This window comes from Callospermophilus lateralis, chromosome 1, assembly GCF_048772815.1.
Source record: "Callospermophilus lateralis isolate mCalLat2 chromosome 1, mCalLat2.hap1, whole genome shotgun sequence".
NCBI classification, from domain to species: Eukaryota; Metazoa; Chordata; class Mammalia; order Rodentia; family Sciuridae; genus Callospermophilus; species Callospermophilus lateralis.
This window is the reverse complement of record NC_135305.1, coordinates 86,430,417-86,444,255: the sequence shown is the minus strand read 5'-3', so window position 1 is coordinate 86,444,255 and position 13,839 is coordinate 86,430,417. Positions and strand designations below refer to the sequence as shown.

General features: G+C 42.0%; 1 non-coding gene across 1 annotated transcript; it reads right to left on the bottom strand.

Moving 5' to 3' along the window:
- Window positions 1–5,726: 5,726 nt before the first annotated feature.
- On the bottom strand, window positions 5,727–5,798 carry Trnaa-agc (transfer RNA alanine (anticodon AGC)). Its single transcript has one exon. It is a non-coding gene; the product is annotated as a tRNA-Ala (tRNA).
- Window positions 5,799–13,839: the final 8,041 nt, after the last annotated feature.

Genomic DNA, 13,839 nt, shown 5'->3' with positions numbered 1-13,839 from the left:
TTCTGAGTGTATATGTTGCAGAATCATATTGGTCATGCAGTCACATCTAAACATACAGTAATAATGTCTGTTTCATTCTACTATCTTTCCTATCCCCACATCCGCTCTCCTCCCTCACTTCCCTCTACCTAATCTAAGGTAATGCTATTCTTTCCTAGTGCCCCCCACTTATTGGGAATTAGCACCCACATATTAGAGAAAACATTCAGCCTTTGGTTTTGTGGGACTGGCTTATTTCGCTTAACATGATATTCTCCAGTTCCAACCATCTATTGTCAAATGCCATAATTTCACTCTTCTTTAAAGCTGAGTAATATTCCATTGAGAATATATATCACATTTTCTTTATCCATTCATCTATTGAGGGACACCTAGGTTGGTTCCACAGTCTAGCTATTGTGAATTGAGCTGCTGTGAACATTGACGTGGCTGTATTACTGTAGTAGGCTGATTTTAAGTCTTTTAAGTATAAACCAAGGAGTGGGATAGCTGGGGCAAATGGTAGTTCCATTCCAAGTTTTATGAGGTATCTATTTCCATACTGCTTTCCATACTGGTTGCACCAATTTGCAGTCCCACCAGCAGTGTATGAGTGTATCTTTTCCCCCACATCCTTGCCAACATTTATTGTTGCCTGTATTCTTGATGATTGCCATTCTGACAGGAGTGAGATGAAATCCTAGAGTAGTTTTGATTTGCATTTCTCTAATTACTAGAAATATTGAACACTTTTTCATATATTTCTTGATCAATTGTATTTCTTCTTCTGAGAAGTGTCTGTTCAGTTCCTTGGCCTATTTATTGATTGGGTTAACTGGTTTTTTTTTGTTTGTTTGTTTGTTTGTTTGTTTGTTTTGGTGTTAAAGTTTTTTGAGTTCTTTATCTATCCTAGAGATTAATACTCTATCAGATGTGCATGTAGTAAAGATTTCTCCCAATCTGTAGGCTCTCTCCTCATGTTATTGTTTCCTTTTCTGAGAAGAAGCTTTTTAATTTGAATCTATCCCGTTTATTGATTCTTGATTTTACTTCTTGCGCTTTAGGAGTCTTATTAAGGAATTCAGATCCTAGGCCAACATGGTGAAGATTTGGGCCTGTTTTTTCTTCCATTAGGCGCAGAGTCTCTGTTCTAGTGCCTAAGTCTTTGGTCTGCTTTGAGTTGATTTTTGTGCAGGGTGAGAGAGTTTTTTTTTTTTTTTTAATATATATTTATATTTATATATATTTAATAAAGGTCAATGGACCTTTATTTTATTTATATGTTGTGCTGAGAATCGAACCCAGGGCCTCATACATGCTAGACAAGCACTGTACCACTGAGCCACAAACCCAGCCCCATGAGCCACAAACCCAGCCAGCCCCAAGAGATAGAGGTTTAATTTCATTTTGCTACATATGAATTTCCAGTTTTGCCAGCACCATTTGTTGAATAGGCTATCTTTTCTCTAGTGAATGTTTTTGGCACCCTTGTCTAGTATGAGATAACCATATTTATGTGGGTTTGTCTGTGTCCTCTATCCTGTACCATTGGTCTACAAGTCTACAATATCATGCTGTTTTTGTTACTATAGCTCTGTAATATAGTTTAAGGTCTGGTATTGTGATGCCTCCTGCTTCACTTTTCTTGCTAAGGATTGCTTTAGCTATTCTGGGTCTCTTATTTCATGACTGCTTTTTCTATTTCTATGAAGAATATCATTGGGATAGGAATAGGAATTTCATTAAATCTGTATAATGCTTTTGTTAGCATGGCCATTTTGACAATATTAATTCTGCCTATCCAGGAACATGGGAGATCTTTCCATCTTCTGAGGTTTTCTTCAATTTCTTTCTTTGGTGCTCTATAGTTTTCATTGTAGAGGTCTTTCACCTCTTTTGTTAGATTGATTCCCAGTGGGTTTTTTTTTTTTTTTTTTTTTTTTGAGGCTATCATGAATGGAGTAGTTTTCCTAATTTCTCTTTCAGTGGATTCATCGCTGATATATAGGAATGTGTTTGATTTATGGGTGTTGATTTTATATCCTGCTACTTTGCTGAATTCATTTATTAGTTCTAGGAGTTTTCTGGTGGAATTTTTTTGGATCTTCTAGATATAGAATCATGTCATCAGCAAATAGTGATAGTTTGCCTTACCCTCTATTTGCCTTACCCTCTACTATAACATCTTCCACTCCAGGAGGATATTACTTCTCCTCCTGTTTCTCAGATGTGCAGTTTTTCTGATGGTTCTGCCTACCTGGTGCTTACTTACAACAGAGAAAGCACCAACTGTAGAGACCGGAAGGAGGCAGGGATCTCTGATGTTAGCAATAGTCTGAAGCAGGGTGTTGGGAAATTCTCTGAAGCCTTAACCTGGCCCGTGAGAGGGGGACAGGATCCACTAGCTGTGTCTACCATGGGCAGGGGTCTTATGACACCTGAACCACCTGTTTGCTGGTTTGGGACCGGGGCTAATCCCTGTCACTTGACTAGTACATTTTAGTTATAGTCACATCCAATTCATTCTTTTTTTAAATATATATATTTTTTAGTTGTAGATGGACACAATATCTTTGTTTTTATTTGTTTATTTTTATGAGATGCTGAGGATCGAACCCAGGGTCTCACATGTGTGAGGCCAGCACTCTTCCACGAGCTACAACCCCAGCCCCAATTCATTCTTTCCTGGGGTCAGAGAAGCATCTCAAGGCCGCTCAGTGCTCCCCCTCTTCTGCGTTGGTTCTCTCCAGGGCCTCCTGTGTGGCGGAGAGGCTCTTCTCCCCACCTGCTCTTGCAGGAGGTCCATCCTCATCACTGTCAGTTCCTAGTGAGGAACTGGAAGCCGTGCTCAGTGGGATAGAGCCTACCCTGAATTAAGAGCTTCCAACAATGCAATCACGAGGCTCTGCCTGCCTGGTGTCCTGACTGATCTATAAAGGGGAGATGGATTTCTATGTTCTATAGCTTTATTTTTGTCCATTTGCTTCTCAGTGGTGTCTAGGCCATAGGCCCACCCTTTGATAGTGATCAGTCTGCTCCCATTAATTGGTGGACATGTGGGATATAAGAATGTGTCCCTACCCCAGATTCTGCTCAGTGGTATCCTTTCATTCTGGTGAGTGATCTTCAGGCCCATATTCCTACCTTTCTCTGGTACTCTTGATTTTTCTGAAATCCTTCAAATCAGGGAAGCATATTATCCACCCTCCCCCTCCCACCTCCTACCTCCTTTTGTGAAGCAGCCTGAAAAAAACAAACACCTTGCCTGATTGATTTCAGAGGCCATTGATTTCAGTTTTGCATATTAATCTCTGCCTCCTGTGGGCAATGTGGATTAACAACCTGCATGCTGCAACTCTGACTCTGAGAATCTAGATGTGCATGGAGTGGCCTGAGCAATTTAGCAGAGGCTCTAAGCAACTCAAGGAGAACTTGACTCAAAACGAATAAATAAATAAATAAGGCTGTGGATGTGGCTCAATAGTTGAGTGCCCCTGGGCTCAATCCCTGGTAACAATAAAAACAACAAAAAAAGTGCATGGGATGTTTTACAAGGGAGGAGGGGTGGAGCTCTCTCTCTGCAAAGATAGCCAGGAAGGGCTAGAGATGTAGCTCAGTGGTAGAGTGCCTGCTTGGCATGGGGGAAGTCCTGGGTTCCATCATCAGCTGCATACAGAAAGAGTAAGAATAAATTTGTCAACACTTAAGAAATGTTCTGATTTATTTTACTTTTTGAGACCGATTCTCATTATGTTGCCCAGGCTGGCCTCCAACTATTGATCCTCTTGCCTCAGCCTCCTAAGCAGCTAGGATTACAGGCATGGGGGCATCATACCTGGCTTTAACATTTTTTATTTTTAATTGACAAAAGTTGTATTTATTTATGGGATACAATAGGATGTTTTAAAATAGACATATATTGCTGAATGGCTAAATCAGGCTAATTAACATAGGTATTACATCACCTATTTGTCAGTTATTGTCTAATTATAAAAATTCAAATCAGGGGCTGGGGTTGTGGCTCAGTGGCACACATTGCCTTGCATGTGTGAGGCACTGAGTTCAATTCTCAGCACCACATATAAATAAATTAATAAAATAAAGGTCTATCAACAACTAAAAAATATTTTAAAAAATCAAATCAACAGTGGGCATCTGTAAAATGTAGTTATTCTCAAGTCTGAGAAAGGATGATCTGTCTCATCTAGTCTTTACATAAATCCTTAAGAATGTGTAATTTTATTCCCATTTTATAGAAGAGAAAGCTGAGACCCAAATACATTAAGTGATCCAACCAAATCCACATGAAAGGCAGAGCTGGGATTTGAATCTGGATCACAACCAGCTCTAAATTTCCTGATTCCCGTTCTGACTCCCAGATCAGCAACACTGGGTTTGTGAATGATACGGTCAGGGCACCGACAGAAGAGGATGGCGGGAATGCAAGCTTAAGAAAATCATTCTATAAAATGTGCCCACTGGGCTGACTCCTACATGCTTTCTTTGACAAAAAGTAAGTTACCCACAGCCCTGCCTGGCCTAAGTGGACAGGATATGTCACATTCCTCAGCAAACTACCTGTTATCTACGAGGAAGTGCAGTCAGGAAATAGAATCCACAAAAGGAACCCACATTACTTTGAAGGGAGAGACATTTGTAATCCTTTTCACAGACCAGATTCTGGAAGGTAAGGATGATTCTCCTAACCATAAAACCTGTAAAAATGATTAAGAATCCAATTAGAACCAGTCAGCGTGGGCCAAGGTGACCTAGAGTTGCCATGACAATGGGGACTTGAAAGTCTGATGTCACCCTGCTGTCAGTCGAAAGTCAAGAGGTGGACCTGAGCATAACTCTCTGGAAACTTCTCTGGAACCCCCAGTAAAACTAAAGGGCAGGAGAAGCGTGTTGTTCCTGTCCTCTCTGAGAGGACCCACTCCCTCCCCTGAGAATTTCATCTTTCCCTTTCATAAACTCATTCCTGTTGCTCTGAGCAAGCTGTCTGAAATCTTTCTGACTTGATCGCGAGAACTGGCGTTTGAAGGGTGGGCCTTCATGCTACCTCAGTTTCTCTGAAGGCCCCAGCTCTGTCATTGTACCACGCCCCTCCCATTTGAGTCCTCTCACCTTGCTTTTGACCTTTACCTATCATTGATCTAATCAAATCTTCACACACTTGGAATTTAGAGGGGCCCAAGACATGGGGAAAGGATCTCAGACCTGGGCCTTGGGTCTCAAAACCAGAATTCAGAAAGGCTTAGGACGAACCGGTGTTCAGAACTGTCGTAGATGATTTCTAATTTACATTGCTGGTTCCCTCCGTTTTTGAGAGCTAGCCTGGGAATCTAACTATAATTTACAATCTTATTTTTAGAGATGAATATCATGTAAGGTCTAGTAAACTTTTGGAACCAGCTCAATGTCATTCAAACTTCCAGCATCAGTATTACATATGATTGGTGAGAAATCAGCCAAGAAGGGAGTGGGCTGGTGTCTCCTATAGGCAAATAAGCTTTCTTCTGCTCTATGTCACAGGGTGCTCTCCAAATTTGGTCAGCTACTCTGTGAATGTGCCAAGGGCTTGGTTGAGGTTCATTAGCACACCTGGGTCATGAAACCTGAAACCTCAAGGCATCTGGCTAAAGACAGATTAAACTATGCACAAGAAAAAAGCATTGTTAACGCTAAACTGTTAACTGTGATGGTTGCAGCACTGGAGAAAATTCTAATTTTTTTTTTCTCTTTCTAAATAGTGCTGGGAATTGAACCCAGGGCCTCTTACATGCTAGGCAAGCACTCTACCTCTGAGCTACATCCCCAGCCTATCTTATACTTTTCTACAATTAAAAAAAAAAAAAACATATATGGGTCAGGTGCAGTGGTGCATGCCTGTAATCCAATGGCTGGGGAGGCTGAGGCAGGAGGGTTATGAGTTCAAACCAGCCTCAGCAACTCAGCAAGACCCTCTCTCAAAATAAAAAGTAAAAAGAGTTGGGGGAGTACCAAAAACACAACCAAACCAAAATAAATAAATAAATAAATAAAACTCAAAAAACAAACCCATATATTGTTTTTGATTAAAAAAAATTGAGGATGAAAGAAAAAGAGTTTATTTAAAAACAAACAAACAAACAAAAAAAAAAACACCCTGCCAATGGGGAGGGGGCACTATTGCCACACACAGCCATCTGCTGCATCTTCTTATGAGTCCCACAGTGTGAGGAGACAATAGAAGCCCCAGATTGGATGTGGGGTGAAATCTGTGCAGCGTGAGTGCTGGGGAGGGTTCCAAGACATTTATTAAAGGTGCAGGCAGTGACACTTCTTTGTTTCTTCCAAGTGGATTCATATCCAATTCTGAGCATGTATTCCTCCCCTTCCCCTTGGCCCAGGCTCCCCCTCCTCCCTCCGGTGACTAGCACAAAAATAGGAAGCTGAGATGGTCCTAAAAATAAAGGCTGTCCCCTAATCCAGGCGGTTGTCCTGGGTGTGCTGCGCCTTTTGTCACTTGCTGTTGCTGCCCGAATCAGTTGGACTCCGTGGTGAGCGTGCTGTGTCATTAACATAGACCAAACATGTTTGTCTTTTCCCTTGTCAGAATTTATTGAATAACAATAAATTCACAGACTACACCACTTTCATCACGGCAGTTCACTGAAGACTTGTGGGTCACCCAGTAGTTCTAACCTGGATAACCGCAGGGTCGTTTATTCCAATCTTAATTTCTAATATCTATAACATTCAAGTCACACATCACACTTCACACAATTTTACACACACACACACACACACACACACACACACATGAGTTACAGAGGGGCTGAAGGATTAAGGCAGACACAAGGGCTCAGAATGCTGGACTGAGAGCCCATGAAAAGAGCAGATATGAATGCAAAGAGTCCCTGTAGGTGGTCAAATAAGATTAAGAACCAGCCCAAGAACTTGTTCAGGGTGCAGAGCTGTCAAAGTGCAGGAACTTTGCCAGGGTCCAGACAGTTGGCAGTTTCATAGTGTCAGCTTGGAATGGAACTTGTGTGGTCGTCACAGGCATGATGCTAAAGCACAAGTTCAGAGATTTGGAGGTTTGAATGTTGTGGGGATTTTCCTGGGCAAGGCTTGTGACAAGTGACCAGGTGATGGGGTCAGGGTGCCACCATGGCCAGTCTTGGCATGTCCCTCAAGTAAGGGGGTTGCATCACTTGGTGGTCTAGTGTGAGTCTGATATTTCCCATATGAGTTTGATACGCCCATACATCGATGTGCATCTGACTAATTTGATAAGTTCATGGGTGGTCATTCTTATCAGCATGATTAATTTATTTCTCTTGATGCCTTATGGTTGTGTCATAAAGCAGATGGTGGTTGTTTACTTGTATAAAGGATAGAGTCATTGCACCTCAGCACTGAAACTCAAAATGGAGCAGCTTGTGGCAAACTACTGCTTTATGAAATGGAGCAACGAAGGTTTAGGCACAGCCTGAAAACTGCTGTTCTCTACATCATGGAGGAACAGAGCAGGGCACGGCCTGCTCTCCACAGACAGGAGGGTGCTTCCCCCGCTGGTTGCCACAGTATGTGCATGAATGGGCACCTCCCTGCTGACCACAGCTTCTGCCTTAAAAACCTTTGCTGTGATCAGGGGGTCCTCCTTTTTCCAGGTTTCCCAGTGGCCAAAAAAATCCACAATTTTAAGTCCCCTTCCTAGCACTGGGGCCACAACCCCTCCTAGCCCTTCAAACTCCAGGTTTGCAATCTGAAATTCCTAGATTCCACCTCTCCACTCCAGCCCCTCTCCACCGGGGAAACACCTGATCCTCCCAAACTGGGTCATGAACATCCAATAAAGACTTGGGTAGGTGCTGATCTTCTTGGCAGCCTTTAAAACACAGGAAAAGAGGTCATTCTCCATGGGACAAGGGAGCACATGCTTTGTAATCCCAGGGACTCAGGAGCTGAGGCAGGAGGATTACAACTTCAAGGTCAGCCTAGGCAATTTAGTGAGACTCTAGACCAAAAATAAAAAGCAAAAAAAGAGCTGGGGATGGAACTTAGTGGTAAAGCACCCCTGGGTTTAACCCCTAGGATAAGAAAGAAAGGACGGAAGGACGGAAGGAAGGGAGGCACAGAAATTAAGAACACAAAAGTCTGGTTTGTTTCTTTGAAGGTAAAGGAGGAAATTTTATTATTTTGCTCAGGAGCTCAAAGCAGCAAAATAAATTACTAAATGTGTGCTTATGTGCAAGCAAAACACATAAGTTAATGAATTACTCCAACTGCAGAGGCATATATGGGGGGTTGGAGTAGTTTTAGAAAACTATGACACCCACCTAACACACTCTTCCAATATTGTGCTTCAACATTTTTTTTCAGTAGCTGGGGATTGAATATAGGGCCTCATGCATGGTAGGAAAGCACACTGCCACTGAGCTATGACCTAGCCCTTTTTTTATTTTGAGACAGAATCTCAGTAAGTTGCTGAGGCTGGCCTTTAACTTCTCATTCCCCTGTTTCAGACTCCTGAGTAGCTGGGATTATAGGCCTGTGCCACTGCATCTGACTTCTTCAACAACTTTTAAAAAATCATAGCCAGGCGCAGCAGCTCTGGAAGCTGACAGAAGGATCATGAGTTCAAAGCCAGCCTCAGCAAAGATGCGAGGCACTATGCAACTCAGTGAGACCCTGTCTCTAAATAAAATACAAATGGGGTTGGGGATGTGGCTCAGTAGTCGAATGCCCCTGAGTTCAATCCCCTATACCAAAAAAAAAAAAAAAATTGTAGCCAGGTGCTGGGGGAGCACACTTGTCATCCAAGTGACTCAGGAAACTGAGGCAGGAGGATCACAAGTTGAAGGCCAGCCTCAGCAATTTAGGGAGACTCAGTCTCAAAATAAAAAATAAAAAGGGTTGGGAATGTAGCTCAGTGACAGAGAGCTCCTGGGTTCCATTCATAATATTGAAAACAAAATTGTAGTAAAATGCACACAACATCAAATTGACGATCTTAACCATTTTTCTGCAGACAGTGTAGTGGCATTGAGTACATTCACATCCTTGTGCTACCATCACCACCATCCATCTCCTGAACGTTTCAATCTTCCCAAACTGACACTCTGTATCCATCACATGATAACTCCCTGTTCTCCACTCTACTCAGCCCCTGGGCCCACACAGTAAGTACCTCCCCGTGGAGTGTGGATCAGGAACATCCCCCAAAAGCCCACAGGTTAGAAGCTTGTTACCAGTGTGGCATTACTGGGAGATGGTGAGACTTTAAGAGGTGGAGCCTGGTGGGAGGTCTTAGGTAATTGGGGGTGTGTCCTTGAAGCGGACTGTGGGACCCAGTCCCCTCCTCTTTCTCTCTTTTGCATCATCCCAGGCCCAGAACAACTGAACTCAGTTGGTAGGCAAGAACAAATCTGAAATCTCTAAAACTGTGAGCTCAAATTAATCTTTTATCTTCATAAGTAGGTCAATTATCTCAGGTGTGTATTACAGTATATGCAACTCAGTATGCATATACTGGTAAGCAAACATATTCATATAAGTAGAATCATATAATATTTGTCTTTCTGATATTAGATTATTTTGTTAATGTAATGTTCTCAAGATTCATCTTGAGAACTTCCTTTCTTTTTAAGCAGAATAATATTCCATCACATGTATTGAACTACATTTTGTGTATTCATTCATCCATCAACAGGCGCTTGGGTTGTTTCCACCTTCTTTATTTCTTGTAGTACTGGAGATTGCCTTGTGCACACTAGGCAAGTGCTGTACCACTAAGTTATATCTTCAGTCCTTTTTATTCCTTCTTTTGAGATAGGGTTTGCCAAATTCACAGGCTGGCCTTGAATTTGCGATCCTCCTACCTCAGGCTCCCAGGTCTCTGGGATTATTACAGGAATGTACCTCTGTGCCCAGCTGAATCTACCTTTTGGTTATCACGAATAATGATGCTGTAAACGTGGGTACACACACATCAACAACTTTTCTGAAGGCTTTACAAAGTTGATCTAATTGGTCACTTACTCTATGGTGAAGATTACAAGGTAAGATTAACAAGAAGCTGGCCCAAAGTGACTCCTTTTTTATGATTATTCCTTGATGTATGGTGTCAGCTCTGCTCACAGGCTCTGCCTCTGACAATTATTGTCTCTGTGATTCACCTAGATCCAGGTTGAAACTTTGAAAATCCAAAATTCAAAATGATCCAAAATCCAAAACTTGGTGAGCACTATATGATACTACAAATAGAAGATTCCACACCTGACCCTATGTGACAAGTTGTAGTCAAAACACAGGCACATGTAAATATACTGTAAAATTACCTTACGGTTCTGTGTACAAGGTATATACAAAGCATACTGAACTTCATGCTTAAACTTGGGTCTCATCCCCAAGATATCCCATTATGTAAATGCAAATATTCCACAATCTGAAACAAAACAAAACAACAACAACAACAACAAAAAAAAACAACCTTACAACAAATCCAGAAAACTGCTGGTTGTAAGTACTTCCAATTCGGAAAAAATTTTAACCTATGCATCATTAAAGATTTGCAAGTCAGAACCCTTAGAAATGATGAAGAAAACTGGATGTTTTCAGTTTGGGGAGGAGATTCACAGAAGACAGTGGATTCCTGTGGGGAGATCAAGTGTTGACCTAGTGATGCTTCAGGGTCAAAAGTGTGACCCTAGCATGGTCTCACCTTCTTAAACAGTGTGACCTTTGTCAGAGTTCTATGAAAACTCACTGACATCTAAATGTAGGGCAGGAAAAAGATATCAGCCATCTTCACACCTCATCTGCCTTGTCCCAGAGAAGGACATGGTTTCAATAAGTCTCCAAACTTTTTTCCTTAATATGCTCTTTATTTTTTGTGAAGCTAAGCTATTAAACATTTTAAATGGCTTTAGCAACAACAAACAATGGAATCAAGGTTGTTTTTATTTTTGTATTTGAAGTTTTATTGTTGATTTGGAATCTGGAGCTTGAACCCCAAGGACTCTAGTACCAAGCCACATTCCCAGGCCTATTTATTTTTCTATTATTATTATTATTATATTTTGGATTGAATTTAGGGGCACTTGACCACTGAGCCACGTCTGCATCCCTATTTTGTATGAGTTGCTTATCATCTTGCTTTTGCTGAGACTGGCTTTGAACTCACAATCCTCCTATCTCAGCCTCCTAAGTTGCTGGGAATATAACCATGCGCCACTGTGCCCAATTTTTCCTTTTGAGACAGACTCTTCTTTAAAAATATTTATTTCTTGGTGGTACACAATACCTTTATTTTGTTTATTTATTTTTATGTGGTGCTGAGGATCGAACCAAGGGCCTCGCACGTGCTAGGCGAGCGCTCTACCACTGAGCCACAACCCCAGCCCGAGACAGACTCTTAATAAGTTGTTATGGGTGGCATGAAATTTGTGGTTCTGCTGCCTCAACTCCCAAGTAACTAAGATTACAGTCGTGCACCAGGTCTGGTTGGAACCCAATTTTAATATGGTATTGTTTGGAGATGTCCAGGCTCAGGTTAAATGTCAAGTTAACTTCAAGGTTAAATTTTTATTCATATTATTTTGATATTAAAGCAAGCGCGAATCTGTTGTAGAGAGGAAGACAAATTTACCTGTTTAGGAAATTAAGAGGAAATTCTTAAATTTAAATTTAAAGTCTGTTAGGCCGTGAGCCTCTGTCTGTGGGGATATGTGTTTTCACTTATTTGCCCTTGGAAACTTCAGAGGAAAACTTCCAAGAAGGAAGTAGATGACCTTGGCCACTCTCTTTCTCCATGGTGACTTCTCAGCTTCAGCTTCACCCCTGTAGTAGTCAGTATGAAAGCAGGGTCATAAGCAAAGTCGAGATCTCAGTGGTGGAACACACAGGGTTTTCATTTCCTTCCTCCGGGTCCTCTGCCTCTGGGCTGCTGATGAAAGAGGGTATGGATGCCATGGCAGGGTTTAGGAGCCAGGCCTGAAAGTGGCACCTAACACTTCCACCCATACTTCGCTGGCCAGGAATAGTCAGTCACACAGTTGTGCACAAGGGTTGGAAAGCTCGGCTAGCTGTGCCCACAGAAGAGCAGAGCACACAGAGAGCATTTTCTGTCTGAGATTCTTACCTGAAAAGACTAGGTCTTTTCAATGTTTTTCATTCATTCTCCTTATAGTATTTAATGGCCCGCTCATTAATCCATACTGAGTTCCTGGCTAGCCTGGGTTGCTCTATCACAGGTTCCTGTACTCAAAGTTACCAGGCTTCAGGAGGCCAGACAGAAGCTGAGTGTTCTGCAGTAGGAGGGAAAGTGACCTCTCTCTGGTTCTGCAATATGATGCTTCATGTTTATTAAGCATCATATCATGCTAACGTTTCTCTGGGGAGTCTAAATGCTTTGATGGAGTAGTAGAAAAACCTGCCACTTTACATGTCATCTGTGGAGGGTGGGTAGAAGGACTAACCAACAATGTTGGGGTATCTCCCTTAGACCCTCCATCCTACAATCGTGTCCCAGAGTTGCAGATCACTTTATAAAAACAACTTGACCAGCATTTCTCTCTTTGAATGGCTCAAACATTGTCCACAGAACCACAGAGGTGCAACCACACATATTTTAACTCCTAATCAATAAGTTTAGGCACCACCCCTCTCTCTCAGTCCAAGCAAAAGATTTCAAACCACTCAAAGGAACCCAGCAGACACCTGCCTCAGCAGGTCACCCAACAAAGCAGGATAAGTCTGAAGTTCCTTGTTTAGGCTCAGCAAGGGTCATCTTATTAATCATCTGTCGTATCTTCAGTTACAGTTGGAGAAAAACATGATTTTGCATGAACGTGGTAAAATCAGATGAGATGGCTCCTAACAGAGTGACTGTACACAGCACAGCCTCACCAAGCCTGCTGGCCACACAATGGTGGCCACAGTGTTAGGAGGCGAAGACAAGACTGGCTTTGAATGAAGGACAAGAGAAAGGAGCCATCTCAGAGATATTCCTTAGGAAACTGCAGGCCTGCAGATGGATGGGCTGCGTCTGTGTCCTTGGCAAAGGCGTGCGTTGAATCTGTTGAACGTGAAGTTTGCTGAGCTCCTTTGAAAGCACTGAAATGGTGTTAATCCAAGTCTATTATTACCACTGCATTTGCATTTCCTGTTCTCTCTTCTGTTTGTGCTTCCTGTTGCCCACACTAGTTGTGAATGGCTTACCTGCCATTTTACATACAACAATACAAATATTTTTATTCACAATGAGGTCGTATCCTAACATTAGTTACAGGCTTTTTGTTTATTTCACGTAAGAGGAAAAAACTCTCCAGTTTTTCACATAGACCTTACTTACACTTGAATGGAAAAGTAATTTTCCATTCCTTTCCTTTCATGTTTATTGAGCATCATATCATGCTAACATTTCCCTGGGGAGTCTAAATGATTTGATGGAGTAGTGAATGGAAATGCAATGTCCACCCCTAAATGTTCCTTTTTATCCTTTGTCTTTTATTGTCCTCCTTCCACCTGATTTCCCCTGAAGAAGGTCACCATGTGAGTCAGTCAGAATTTAAGTGGAATCCTTCTGAAAGGGCTGCACAGAGCCAGCCCTCTTGCTCCATGGCAAATCCGTCATGCAGAAGCCTGTCTGCTTTTCCTCACCTACGTGATGAAGCTTATGATTTATTACAAACTTGGTTCAAGGCCTAATTTCTGTTCATAAAAACCCTGTCATCCTTGGATGAACTGTGCTGTCTGAGGGCCAAGATTATAATGAAACACTGGCTTGACAGTTCCCAGTGGTGGGAATTAATACAGGAGATGCTATCTCTACCAGTGAACAAAGAGGTCTAGGACCTCCAGTGTTACTGC